This window comes from Triticum aestivum, chromosome 5B (assembly GCF_018294505.1).
Source record: "Triticum aestivum cultivar Chinese Spring chromosome 5B, IWGSC CS RefSeq v2.1, whole genome shotgun sequence".
Classification (NCBI taxonomy): Eukaryota; Viridiplantae; Streptophyta; class Magnoliopsida; order Poales; family Poaceae; genus Triticum; species Triticum aestivum.
Genome location: NC_057807.1, coordinates 600,701,319 through 600,714,896, shown reverse-complemented (window position 1 = coordinate 600,714,896; position 13,578 = coordinate 600,701,319). Strand labels below are relative to the sequence as shown.

The 13,578-nt window shown below is 44.0% G+C and overlaps 1 long non-coding RNA gene across 1 annotated transcript; it reads left to right on the top strand.

The window, feature by feature from the left end:
* Nucleotides 1–10,489: 10,489 nt before the first annotated feature.
* Nucleotides 10,490–12,544, top strand: LOC123113541 (uncharacterized). The gene is made up of 2 exons (XR_006456075.1): nt 10,490–11,538; nt 12,275–12,544. It is a non-coding gene; the product is annotated as an uncharacterized lncRNA (long non-coding RNA).
* The last annotated feature ends 1,034 nt before the right edge of the window (nt 12,545–13,578 follow it).

Here is a 13,578-nt window from a genome sequence, read left to right as displayed (position 1 = left end):
TTGCAAGAGAGCATCGGTTGTTGGCCAGGCAGAGCTAGTATGGGTCACATGGCCGCGTAAGGACTACTGATGATTGGCGGAGAACTGCGAGACGATGGGTGGTATCCATCCATGCAACATGCTAGGCTGCTAGCTATGCAGTGCATTACTTGATTTTATTGAACCTCAGTACTCTAGTTAAGCTCACTACGCTGGGTGAAATTTTCTTCTTTAGGCAGCAGTTTCACTGCCTTCACTTCTCATAGCATCTCCAGCTGCATCCCCCAACAAGCATCCCAAGGTCTTTTTTTATCGTCGGCGCCGAAAAATCGGCCCAGTCGCGCCCCAGAAACCCACTTTTTGCCGGTTAGGGCCGAATTTGGCATCGGCGAACCCACGCCGAACCCGGCGCGTTGGGGAACGCCGGTGGAACAGTTGTTGACGCGAAAACAAGCGGGTCCGCCGAGTTAGCGACTCGGCGCCTTCGTGGTCCTCATCGCCTCGGTTCCCGCAGGAATCAATGCGAAGGCTGCCGTGCTGCCTCGCCGGTCAGCCTTCCATTGATGCCTCACGGGCGGCGCGGTGTCCGGCCCGCTTCCGCCACGCGTACACACGGCGGCCGCCCTCTCGCCACCCACCCACGGCTATAAAAAGCCGCCCTCCCTCGCCAGTGAACGCATGCTCCTTCGCCTCAGAACCCTCTCCCCTCTCGACCTCTCACTGTCGACGCGTGTCTCTCCTCTTTCCCCCGCCGACGACCATGGACGCTACCCAGCCGACGGTGCGGCGGCCAACGGCTTCAGCCGCCGCCACCTGCACGAGTACGAGGCACGCCTCCTCTACGAGGCCGACTACCCGGCTCCGCCGGACATGCGGGTGCCGAGTTCGTGGAGGCTGAGCACCAGCGGCATCTCGGTGCCTCCAGCGCCCATCGGCGCTTAGCGTCGAGCGGAGATCGCGGGCATCCGGTCATCGCTGCCGGAGCAGGCGCGTAACCAGCCAAGGTATGCCCCCGACAGCAACACGCTGTGGACGGCGTACTTCGACCGCCGCCACGAGGAGCAGCTCGCCTCCACCAACGGCGTCGAGCCCCGTGGCCGCCTCAACTCTGAAGGGCGTTGCCAATGGTGGGGCATCCCCGGCCGCACCCTCGAAGTCGTCCTTGAGCACATCGAGGCCGGCAACACGCCACGCTTGGAGTACCTGGCTCAACCCTCCTTCTCTCACCGCCGCGGCAGCTCCCTGGATGCCCCGGCGAATGGAGACGGCGACCTCCTCCTCGTCGGGTTGCCTTTCCTCCGAATCACCGACGCTTCGCCCCATCTAGCCGGAGCCGCAGGACACTTCGCTCGGGCGTTGCACCCGCCACCGTGGCCCCTCTCCTCCCTCTTCCCGCCTCGTCTGGCGGAAGACCAAGCCAGGGCTGCTCCCTGTGAAGAAGGAGCATGAGGCCATGTCCGCCGACGACGAGACCGCCCTCAGGTGGGCGCGGGAGGACTACGTCCGCAAGGAGATGGCACGCCAACGCCACGCCCTCGAGGAGAACGCCGCTCTATGCCGCGGACGCGAGGAGGACAGCATCGTCATCCTCGACGACAGCGACGAGGAGGCACCCGGGCCGTCCAACCCCCCACGTATCAGCGACGCTGGCCAGGGGTGCCGCAGGGACGGCGGCGGCACGCAGGACGACGGCGACGACAAGGGGGCGGGGCTCCTCGGCATGTAGAAAGCGGGCGACGGCGGCGACGCAGTAGTTCGTTTTAGCTATTAGTTTTAAAATTATAATTTCAGTTTTTTGTACAATTATCAATGTAATCGTCTAGTTTGACCGAATTTGTGTTGTGTTTGGCCGAATTTTGGTCGAGTTTGGTTTCAAAATAACGGCGTCTGGGGCGGCGGTTGGGAAACCGACCGTCCCCACGCCGATTTTTTTTGCTGGCGCGCCCCCAGGCGGCGTTATTTCAAGCCCCGGGGGGGGGGGGGGGGGGCGAACAAGTGGAGATGCTCTCACAAATATACGATGTTTTGAATATTTCAATGGGCTACATACAAACTGAAACGAGCAAACAAATACATTAAAACATGTCTATATACATCTGATTTAGAAAAAAATTTAATAAAACATCTTACAATTGTGGACGGAGGGAGTAATTGGTAAGAAAAACTAGATCGAAAAACTCCAAATGCGAAACTGTGACGACGAATTATGGGGACATTGCTTGTCCAAGTTTTCTTTCTCTCCTTTAGGCAGCTGTTTCGCTGCTCTTTTTTTTGTTCCCTTTTGAAGTATAGTACATAACCTTCCTTTTCAGAATGCGTTGGAAATTTTGAGAGGACGTGTCATGTTGTCCTGTCCAAACCATGCGTCGGCCGAGATAATGCCGCGACGGGACGTTTTGGATTTGTTCTGTAGGAGAGGGAGTGTGGGGCGCTGGATAGGCATTCCAAAGGTATCTTTGGGCCACGTCAGAGTGTGATGTCCGCTCGTAGGCCCTGCCGTGCTTCTGTGGCGTAGTTCGTTCGTTCGTCAATCCAAAGAATCGACAGAATACTGTGTTAACTATGCAGTTAATTTATGAAAGTTATATTTTGAACTTTTTTTTATCAATGGGATGTATCTCAAAAGGTAGAGCGCTCGCTTAGCATGCGAGAAGTTGTTTTTTGAGGAAAAAGGGTATCTTTCTCGGCTCCATTTCATTGAAATGAACCAAACAGAGTAACGATTTATTACAGCACGTGAGAGAAAACTGAAATATCGACCTTGGCTAACGGGCTAAGCATGCGAAGGGGTACAGCCGTACAGGGATTGATACCCCACATTCCCGAATGCTCTGTTTTCTTGCACATTTTTGCTGCTGTTCTCTTTTCTTCGTAGAACAATGCACATAGATCACTCACGACCCGAGGGTTAAACACCACGTGCAGTCTGCCTGCGCCTAATTTCATTCTTTTCATTTCTGGTTGCGTACAATGTGTGGCAGGTACGGCCGTTTTCTTTTCCTGGTTTTTCCGAACCAATTTTTTTTCTGTTCTATTTAGTTTTTTCTTTTTCTTGTACTCCAATGCGTAAACTATTTTCATTTTTCTTTTTCTTTTTTATTCAAATGCATGAACTATTTTTAAATTTCATGAATTATTTCAAACCCATGAACCTTTTCTTTTTTGAAATTCATGAAATTTTCTCAAATTAGTGAATGTTTTTTCAATTTCATGAACTTTTCAAAAATTGTGTGCTTTTTCAAATCCATGAACTTTTTTCAAACTCGTGTTTATTTTTCATATTCATGAACTTCTCAAATTAGTGAACTTTTTTCAAATTTCTTGAACTAGTTCATGTTTTGTGTTCTTCTTTTAAATTTTCATGAACCTTTCAAGTGAACTTTTTTCAAATCCATGATTTTTCCTCAAATGACTGAATTTTTTAAAATTTTCATGAACTTTTCAAATCCATGAATTTTTCCTCAGAAGAGTGAACTTTTTTGAATACATAAGCCTTTTATTTTTTTTAGACAAATTCGTGAACTTCTTTTGATTGTTCGTGAGCTTTTTTGTTTGAAATCTGTGAACTTCCAAATTTTGGAACAACACGGCTGCAATTGTTTAATAAATATTTTGCAGTACTATCCGTTTGTAGTACACAGGTAACTCTAGTGGTTAGCCAAGCGTGTGCGGCATTGCAATGGTGCGAGTTCTAATCGTCGCTGCAGCAAGTTTATTTTTAGTGTTTTTTCGGCGACGCTGTTCGTTAGTGGGCCGCCCCCACCAGGGTGCTGCAGTGCGCGCCAATTGGGTTCGGCGGCGCTGAAGGCGCCAAATAGGAGGTCCCCATAAATCGTGACTAGTTTTCTTTGAGGGATTCGTGACTACTAACTAGCGCATGGTCAGTTGGCTACCGGTAGCAGCCCATAGCACACGGCCCAGACACTCCGTTCGTAGCCGAAATCGACAGTATCATGGGCGATTTCCTATTTGTCACTCGTTGCGTCGAACTGTCGACGCAATGCACATGCAAACCACCCGAGCGCCGAATCTGGGCCGGCCCACTCAGAGCGTGACAACAGTGGGCGCCAACCGTTTTTGGGAACTTTCCAGATGGTTCCCGGAACCGGGTTCTTTCGTTTTATGTCCTTCTACTAGTTTCTGGGGTTTTTCTAAGTGTTTTTTTGTACTTTTCTTTCTTTCCTTCTTTCTGTTTTCTTTGTTTCTTTCTCATTTATTATTTTCTTACTTTCTCTTAATTTTCCTTTTTTTTCATTTCAAGCCTTTTTGAATTTTCCAAATATTAATTTGGAATTTCAACAAATTCTTGATTTCAAACAACGTTTGTAGTTTGAAAATTTTGTTCCCATATTCAGAAAATATTCCTATTTTCTAATTTTTGTTCACAATTAAATAAATTGGCTATGCCAAATTTTGTTGACATTTTCAAAATTTGTTTGCAAATTCTAAGATTGTTTATAATTTCAAAATTTGTGAATATTTTCGAAAAATATTTGGCATTTTCCATTATTTGTTTCATGATTTCAATAATTGTTTGCAATTTGAAAATAACTTTTTGGAATATGAAATATTGTTTTTGTTTTTCAAAAAAATTAAGAGCTTCAAATTTTTCGGGTTTCTAAAGTTATTTTTACAATTTTTCAGTTTGTAATTGCTTAATATGTTTGTGTTTTAAAAATAATCCAAATTATTGATTCTCTAAAAATATTTGAATTTTTTTAAAATATTTCCAATTTCGAAATTTGTTCACAAATTTAAAAATGTTCCTGTTTAGAATGTTATTTCATTGGTTCTAAAATTGTTCACATTTTGTGAAAACTTGTTCATGATTGTCAAAAACTGTTCGGTATTTTGATCACAAATTAAAAAAAGAATGTTCATCTTTATTTTTTCCTCAAAATTAAAAATTGTTCACATTTAAAAAAAACTTGTTCGTCTTTATCAAAATTGCTCGGAATTTTAAAAATTATTCCCGTTTTTCAAAGTTTGTCCACAACTTAAAAAATTGTTCATGTTTTAAAATTTTGGCGTCGCGCTACTGTGTGTGTTTTGGAAGGGAAGCTGGTGGCTGGCTTGGCATTTTGCAAGCATCGGCTGTTGGCCACGCAAAGCTAGTGGTCACATGGCCGCGTAAGGAGTACTCCCTCCGTCCCAAAATTCTTGTCTTAGATTTGTCTAGATACGGATGTATCTAGCACTAAAATGTAACTAGATATATCCGTATTTAGACAAATCTAAGACAAGAATTTTGAGACGGAGGGAGTACTATGATTGGCGGAGAACTGCGAGACGATGTGTGGTATGCATGCATGCAATATGGTCGGCATGCATTGCATTGCTTAAGTTAAAGCTAAGGCAATGTGCAAGTGTCCAGATGCCATTAAATATGTAATTCTGTAGGCGAGTAGTATTACTCGGTATCAAAATGTAAGGCGTTTTTAAAGTTAATTTAGCCGACAAAAGCATCTTATATTTTGGCATGGAGATAGTACTTCCTTGAGGAAATTTTCTCCTTAACGCATCTCTAGCCAATCCCTTAAATAGCCATAGAGGAGTAAATTTTACTCCTCCACGGGACAAGTAAAAATACTCCTTCGCGACCTGCTGGGGTAAAAATTTCCTTCGCGTTTGCAGCGGCCTCGCGACTTGCGTGAAGCACCCCGTCAACTACTCCTTCGATGTTAACTTTGGGCCTCGCCGTCGACCGGGCTGGGGTACGGACTCGCAAGGAGCTGCTCCCGGTGCAGCGACTGCTCGACGTGGAGGTGCACTTTAGCTACCAGACGCACCCATTGCTTGATCCATGGCCTCCGTCGTGAGGTCCTGCGCAGTCATCTGCTTCGCCGTGGTACTGGGTGTCGCAGACGGTCATCTCCGGCATGGGTTGGTACGATCGTCGCTGCAAGTAGCGGAGATGCATAGTAAGTGATCGACGGAATGCATAAGCCAATTATAAGTTTTACTCCGTTAAGTTTAGGGAGTCGGCTAGAAACGACCAAAAACTTAGAGTAGTAAATTTACTCCACTAAAGTTTATTCGGCCGTTTAATCCTCTATTTTTTTAGTGGATCGACGCCATTAGGCAGGAGTTTCACTGGCTTCCTTCTCCCATTTATGAAGACTTCAAGCACCAGATACCCACCTAATTTGCATGCATGGTGCAAGCGACTTGAAGCGGTCATATTACTCATCAAATACTCCCGATATTCATCAAACAAAATAACAATAATCTACTCGTAATCGGTAAGGAAAACCAGAGCGAAAACTCCAAATGCGAAACTGTGTCGAATTGCTTGTTCAAGTTTTCTTTCTCTCCTAGAGGGAGCTGTCTCGCAGCGTTTCTTTTTTCCTTTTTCTCTTTGATTGAAGTAGCATAGCATAACCAATTAACCATCATTTTCAGAGTGTCTTGAAGCCTTGGAAATTTTGAGAGGACGTGTTATGTTGTCCTGTCAAACCATGATAGGCTTTCCAAAGGTATCATTGGGCCACGTCAGACTAGCCCGCAGGGCCGTAGGCCCTACCGTGCTTATGTGGCGTCGTTCGTCAATCAAATGAATCGACAGGAACTCCTCGAAAGAATATGAATCGATAGAATACTGTGTTAACACAGTGCAAAAAGATTAGTACTGTGTTAACTGCAAAGACGACATTATCGATAGAATAGTGTGCAGCTGAGATGGTAGAGCGTTCGCCTGGCATGCAAGAGGTGCCGGCATAGATGCGCCGAATCTCCAACTGCTTCTGTTTTGCTGCTCTCTGTATCGACCGGTGGGCGTGTTTGTGCACTTCTATTTCGACCAAGCTGCTCTATTTTGAAATCTGTTTCTTCTCTTTCTACATCCAAAAAGGAAGAACGTAATGGCAAGTGAACAGGAAGCAGTAACATTTCACTCTCGTGAGGATTCGCAAATTCACGTTTCTCTTCGAGCTCGTTGACCCAGATCTGTGGCACTGCCACTATTCTCGATGTCTTCCATTTTCATATACGTAGTAGATTCTAACATTTGTATTGTTTCTTCTCTCACCGTCTACTCGATATTTCTATGTGACCATCAGGGGCGGGCCCACCTCAATTCAAGGGTATTCAGTTGAATACCCATTATTTTTGTCAAAAATCTAGGTATATATAGCGTATAGCATATGTATTTAATAAGTAAAAGCGAATCTGATACAATAGAACGTACTAGGTAAGTATTTCAGCCCAAAAACAGAGGCTAGCCCATAGGCCCAAGGCTGTACATCGTGCGCACCATGAGCCACGCTTGCCTAAAAAACGCATGAGCCACGCATTCATCGGCGGTACAGTTACCTTAGCCAAAAAAAATCTATCGATCGAGGAGCAGATGAACCGGCGTCTTCAGGGCGCCCAACGCAGGCGCTAGTAGAGAGGCGCCAGGGTATCCATCCTGCTCAATTGACAGTTGAGCCATCAATTTCCGGCCGACCCCTGGCATCGGTGCGGCATCGACGCAACAAATAGCATCGAGCGCCTAGGTATTTCTTGCCGTGTGGGACGAATCGCTTCTACACCAGCCGGCTATATTAGCGCTTGTCAGGTAGCGTCTAGCGTTGCAACACATCAGCGCTTGGATTTTTTTCCTATTTAACAAGTTTTTTTATTTCTCTAAGCGCCTGCATAAGAGCCTTGCATTGAAAATGCCCTCATTCACCAAATTCTTTCCGGAAGCAATCGCACACGCATACGGCGGCTGGCACTGGCCGGCGGCGCGACGTGGAGCATCCATCATCCATCCAGATTCCAGATTCCAACGGCAAGGTTTCCATCCCTCGCTCCCTCTGGTACTGATCTCGGCATGCATTGGTCTTCAATTTGATGCCCACAGCGCACAGGTTCGACTATTCTATCTATTCAAGGTCTCATTTTTAAATAGATGCACTACAACACGGTAGAGATTTGAAGGCATCCAAAAACGCCTTTGAAAGGCCAAAAAATGCCTGCAGAGATGTAACACGGCGTTTTAGAAAAATGCTAGGTACGATCGCGAAGGGAAAAGCTTGTGCAGGCACTTTTGAAGAATGCCTCCGATGCTCAGCCTATGTAGGCACTTTCTGAAAATGCCTCCGATGCTCATGACTTACGAGGGCATTTTGAAGAACGCCTCGACGTGTCTTCGAGGGCGTTTATGAAAAACGCCTGTAAACTGCAATAAAAACAAACACTAGGTCAGTCGGAACAAGCACGCCCGCTGAATGCATGCATCAGCAGCATCACTCCACACGCTGAAACACTGCTGCTGCTGGGCCTTTCTCACATACACACAGATATCATCTTAGAGCACACATGACTGAATACCATCCTTTCCGCTATCAGTCTATGTATGAGAACTGTAAGGCACATAATGCGGCTCTCCTTTTAAACCGGCCAAATTTTAGTTCGGCAAGCGGTATGGGACTAAATAAATTGCAACTTTGTTCTGAACGAGAAATAGCTCACGCAAAAAATGAAAAACGCGCATACCATGACTCGAACCATCGACCTCCGGTCTTTCATAGTGAAGTTTGCCGACCAACTAACAAGTCGGCTTTCTTGACGGTACTGCACGCACTGCCTTAATACGATTTCTTCATCTGCCACGTCAGTCAAAGGAGTGGAAGCCCGTACGGGTACATATATTCCATACAATACAGACTAAATTGAAAATCTAACCGAGATTTGGAGGCATTTTTCTCCAGAGCGCCTTCAAGTGTGTGCGGGCAGTTTACAATACGCCCCCTAATCTTTGATATATTACGGCATTTTCTGAAAACGCCTCTAAATCTGAAGTGGTGTTCTGCAAAACGCATCTCAAACTGTTACATATTGCTGCACTTTTTCAAAACGCCAGTAATTAAGCATCTTTTTGAGGCGTTCCTCATAAGTGCCTCCTAACAAGAGACATTTGAAGGCGTTTTGTTCGGAACGCCTTTAAGAGGGGTAATCTAAGGCACTTTTTTTAATGCCTCATAGAAAATGCCTTTGTTTCTTAACTGTGTTGTAGTGATGTCTTCATGTCGCTTAATACACTACGCACTACAACACGTATATCATTAGGAGGCATTTTTTTGCCAGCGTTTTTGCTAAACGCCTCAGATTCAGGGTATTGAAGGCACTTTTCAAAAGTGCCTCGGAAGCTCACAGCCTTCAAGGGCAATTCTAGAAAATGCCTCCTAAACAGGGGGAAACAAGGCATTCTACAAAAGTGCCGCCGAGCGTATACGTAGCCAGCGTACACGTATGAAATAACCCCCACGCTGCGTTCCAAGGTAAAAAAAACATAGGAACACCATGGCCATCGTAGCTGCTCTGTGCTGGGCGCCTCGTCGTCTTCGCCACCGGCGCCTGGTCGTCTTCGCCACCGGCGCTCCACGCTGGAGCCTCGGCAGCCGCCGCGAATTGCACCGCCATCGCCACTCCGTGCCTTCCCTCTCTCGTCCCCAATCTCGCCCTCTCTCGTCCCCAATCTCGGGGTGGGATTGGTAGTGCGCGGTGAAGAAGAAGGGGAGATCCAGGCTCGGAGAGGAGGAGGAAGAGCAAGTGGTCCAGGTCACGAAGGCATCAGCGCTGATCCCCCCACCCCCAACCCACCCAGACAAGCCCATGTCTGATTGCTGTTGATTCGACGCCCTGCTGCACACAATGTGTTCGAGGTAATGTCTCTTCATTTTTGTAGTTCATTTTTGTTCCAATTTTTGTTTGTGCTAGACTTATGGATGAAGAATCATTATGCTATGACATCTAGGATCACCTTGTACTGTTTTGGATGTTCTTTTTGTAATTATACTAGGAGTGTGGCAACTTGTCCTATTGAAATTGGAGCTTGTTTGTTGTGGCCTTCTGTGCATGGTGGCCTTCTGTTCATGTTAGAAAAGTGCACACAAAGAGTAAGCTATATAGACACACTGATAATCAAAATACAGGTGCATTTGGCATTTCTATATAGAACATCCCTACATGTTATCTAGTGTACTGTGTTACTTCTAATCTTGTTGCATCAGGTTTCAGTTAATCTGTTTTCTTGCTACACGTGAGGTCTTCTATATAGAACATCCCTTTGATTCTGCTAGTAGTAAACTGATATTGCTTTTAGAAATTTCTCTTTGATGCATTCGAGTATTTATTATAGAATTTTATGTGGTCTCTGCTTTAACATGTCGTAGAACTTGGTTCTGTTCAGTTGAGAATGGATAAGAGTTGGATGCGAGCAGCAAGGTCTTCCACCGAGAATTCTGAAGGAACTAGCAACTTCATAAAATTTGCTTTTCGTACGTCAACAAAAAATAATAGGATTCTCTTCCCTTGCAAGATATGTGTAAACTCTCGTTGGTTAGGTGAACTTGAAGTCTATGATCATTTGATTTATGATGGATTCATGGCTGGATATACCACATGGATTCATCATGGAGAAACTATGCGGCCCTCCGAAACAACTTCAGGTCCTAGTTCACAGTTTGAAGAATATGCTGATAGTGATGAGATGGATGAGATGCTACTGTAAGGATTTGGGATGTATGATACTCGTACTTTAGGAGAGGAGCAAGAGTCTGAAGATGACTTGGACGATGATGCTGAAGCATACTATAGATTAGTTAATGATGGACGCCAAGAGTTGTACCCAGGTTGCAAAAGATTCTCGAAGCTGCAATTTTTGGTGAGGTTGCTTCACATCAAGAATATGAGGGGAGTGGGCAATGTCTGCTTTGATGAGGTATTGACGCTAATTAAGGAGGTACTTCCAGAAGGTGAGGCCTTGCCCAAAAAATTTCATGGGGCCAAAAAGTTTGTGAGAGCCATTGGTATTGGTTATGATAGTATAGATGCATGCAAAAATGATTGCATTCTATTTAGGAAGGAACATGCTGATGCCATATCATGTCCAGTGTGTGGCACAAGTAGATGGAAGAGCGTAAATACTGGAGTTGATGGAAGGCGTGTCCACAAGGTGCCTCAAAAGGTGGTTCGTCATTTCCCGCTAAAGAAGAGACTCCAAAGGTTGTTCGCTTCTACAAAGACGGCATCAGATATGAGGTGGCACAACGAAGGCCGCACAAAGGACGGCAAGATACGACACCCAGCTGATTCACCTGCATGGAAACACTTTGATGCTATTCACAAAGACTTCAGTTCAGAAGTTTGCAACGTTAGATTTGGATTGGGAGCTGATGGTTTCAACCCTTTTGGAAATATGAATCTCTCATATAGCATATGGCCTATCATCTTGATCCCCTACAACCTTCCTCCATGGATTTGTATGAAGCAATCAAACTTTATCCTCTCTATCATCATTCCTGGTAAAAAATCTCCAGGGAAAGACATGGATGTTAGCTAACCAACAAAACAATAGCGAGAATGTGGATCCCAACAAAACAACTACTGGAACTCAGGTGACCAACCATGAGACTGGTTGCAGTACTTCAGAAGCTGCAGTGAGTAATACACTGAAGAGAAAGAAGGTTTCTGAAATAACAAGAATGAGAAAAGCTACTCAAGCAATCTCTGCTACAACCGGAATCAACATACTTAGGAATTCGGGCAGGGAAACATGAAAGATGGTCATAGGTGAGTTGTAAATGCCTTTTCCTGTTGCTCTTGCATCAAGATTTTCTTTGGATATATAATTTCCTAACCTGAACTTAGTAATTAGCTCATCTACTATCGTCTTCTCTGCAATCCTTGACAGTACAATATTGTGATCTAAGATGCTCATTTAAGTTGTGATAGTAGCTTTGGTCATTTCTGAATTTGTGAAGATATGTTTCATTGATGTACAATATTCAACAACAGTAGGTATTGTACATGTGTAAAGTCTGTACAGTGGTTGCACCTTGAATTGATGGCTCCATGTTTCAGTTCTTAAAAATAGTGCTCGGTGTCTTAGTGTCGTGTGGAACCTGGACATTCTAATGGCCAGTGGTGCTTCTCCAAAATGACAAATCTAGTCATATGGTTCACGCGCAAGTAGGATCAGATGGAACAACAGGCATAGGTTTCAGTTTATCCTTTTTTTGCTAGTACCAAGTTGATCATCTATTCAGTGATTCAATCCAAGGAGGCAATGACCAATGGTCCAGATTTAAAGCAATACCTGTCACCCCTTAATGATCTTTATAATTTACCCATTTTACATTTTACAGTGCTGTTTTTTTACCTACTCGTGCATGCTGTTGCTGTTTGAATGATAGATTAAGTTTAATGGCGCAAACAAAAATATGTTTAAGTTTTATTATTTACATCATTTTACATGTCTGTCTCTTTAACCCTGCTACAGTGCTAAGAACAGTGTTTGCTCTTGTAGATGCCATCCGAAAGTCGAAGTTGAAGGTGACACACATCTGATTGGTTTCTGTACTTCTAATTGATTGCATCAAGCTGGAACGCTCTTTACATTGTTTTTACAACAGTAGGCAGTGTACCTCTGTGTTACATTGTTATCACAACAGTAGGCAATGTACTTGTGTTACATTGTTGGCCCTGTGTTGCTGATTGATACTTTGATGTCGTTTTCGAATTTGTGAAGATGTTCTAATGCTTTATATTATTCGCTTGTACGATGGTACTTCTAGTCCATGCAAGCCTCTCAATCTTGTTCTACTGTTGTATATATGTGTTTGTACAGTGGTTGCAAATTAGTGAGCTTGCCGTAAGAGTGGTTTTAATTCATATTCTTATATGCCTGTGTAAAATTTCTGGCATTCTTATGTGCCTCAGAAACATTTTGGTGGCAAGTCGAAAGACGCCACAAAATGGTTTTCAAGGCGATCTTAAGAAATGCCACAAAAATGTTTAGAAGGCAGTATGAGTTACGCCACACAAAATTTTTAGAGGCAGTATAAGAAATGCTACAAATAGTCTTTGGAGGCATTCCTAAAGATGCCTCAAATTGAGCTTGCTGGCATTTTAAAAAATGCCTTTGTGTTTCTTTTGAGGCATTATTGAAAAATGCCTCACATTGAGCTTGCTGGCATTTTAAAAATGCCTCTGTGTTAATCTTTTGAGGCGTTCTAAAAAAGTGCCTTGAAAGACCTTTCCCTTCGTGACCATCTCTAACATATTTTAAAAATGCCTTCTATTCTCTAGGCGGGCATTATATGGCCCCTTTTGAGGCATTTTAAAGTGCCTCCTATTGATGTCCGTGGTGTAGTGACGACCCCCTCATGCCGATTCTCAGTTGAACCAAATTCATCTACTCCGTATATCTTAGATGTGTTTGGCACTTCGATGTATTGAACAATTAGTATTTATATATGGTAGGCAATATTATGTATGATCAGTTCTGTGAATTATTATATTATTAGGCTATATCAATTTTTTTTGCAAAAAATAGGCTATATCTGCATGTATCATCCAAATTTTACTAGTACTATAATCAATTATACGCGCAAAAGAAGGCTTTAGGCTTAGAAAAATTATCTTTAAAATTTTGAATACACACTCTTGAAATCCTGGGCCCGCCCCTGGTGACCATCACCTTTCTTTCTTTCTTTCTTTTTTGCGAAAATGACTATCACCTATTTGATGTACTAAGATATTGTTATCAATATAAGGAAGAAAAATCTACCAACATCTTGAGATTAAATGGAAATAGGACGGTTGTATTAT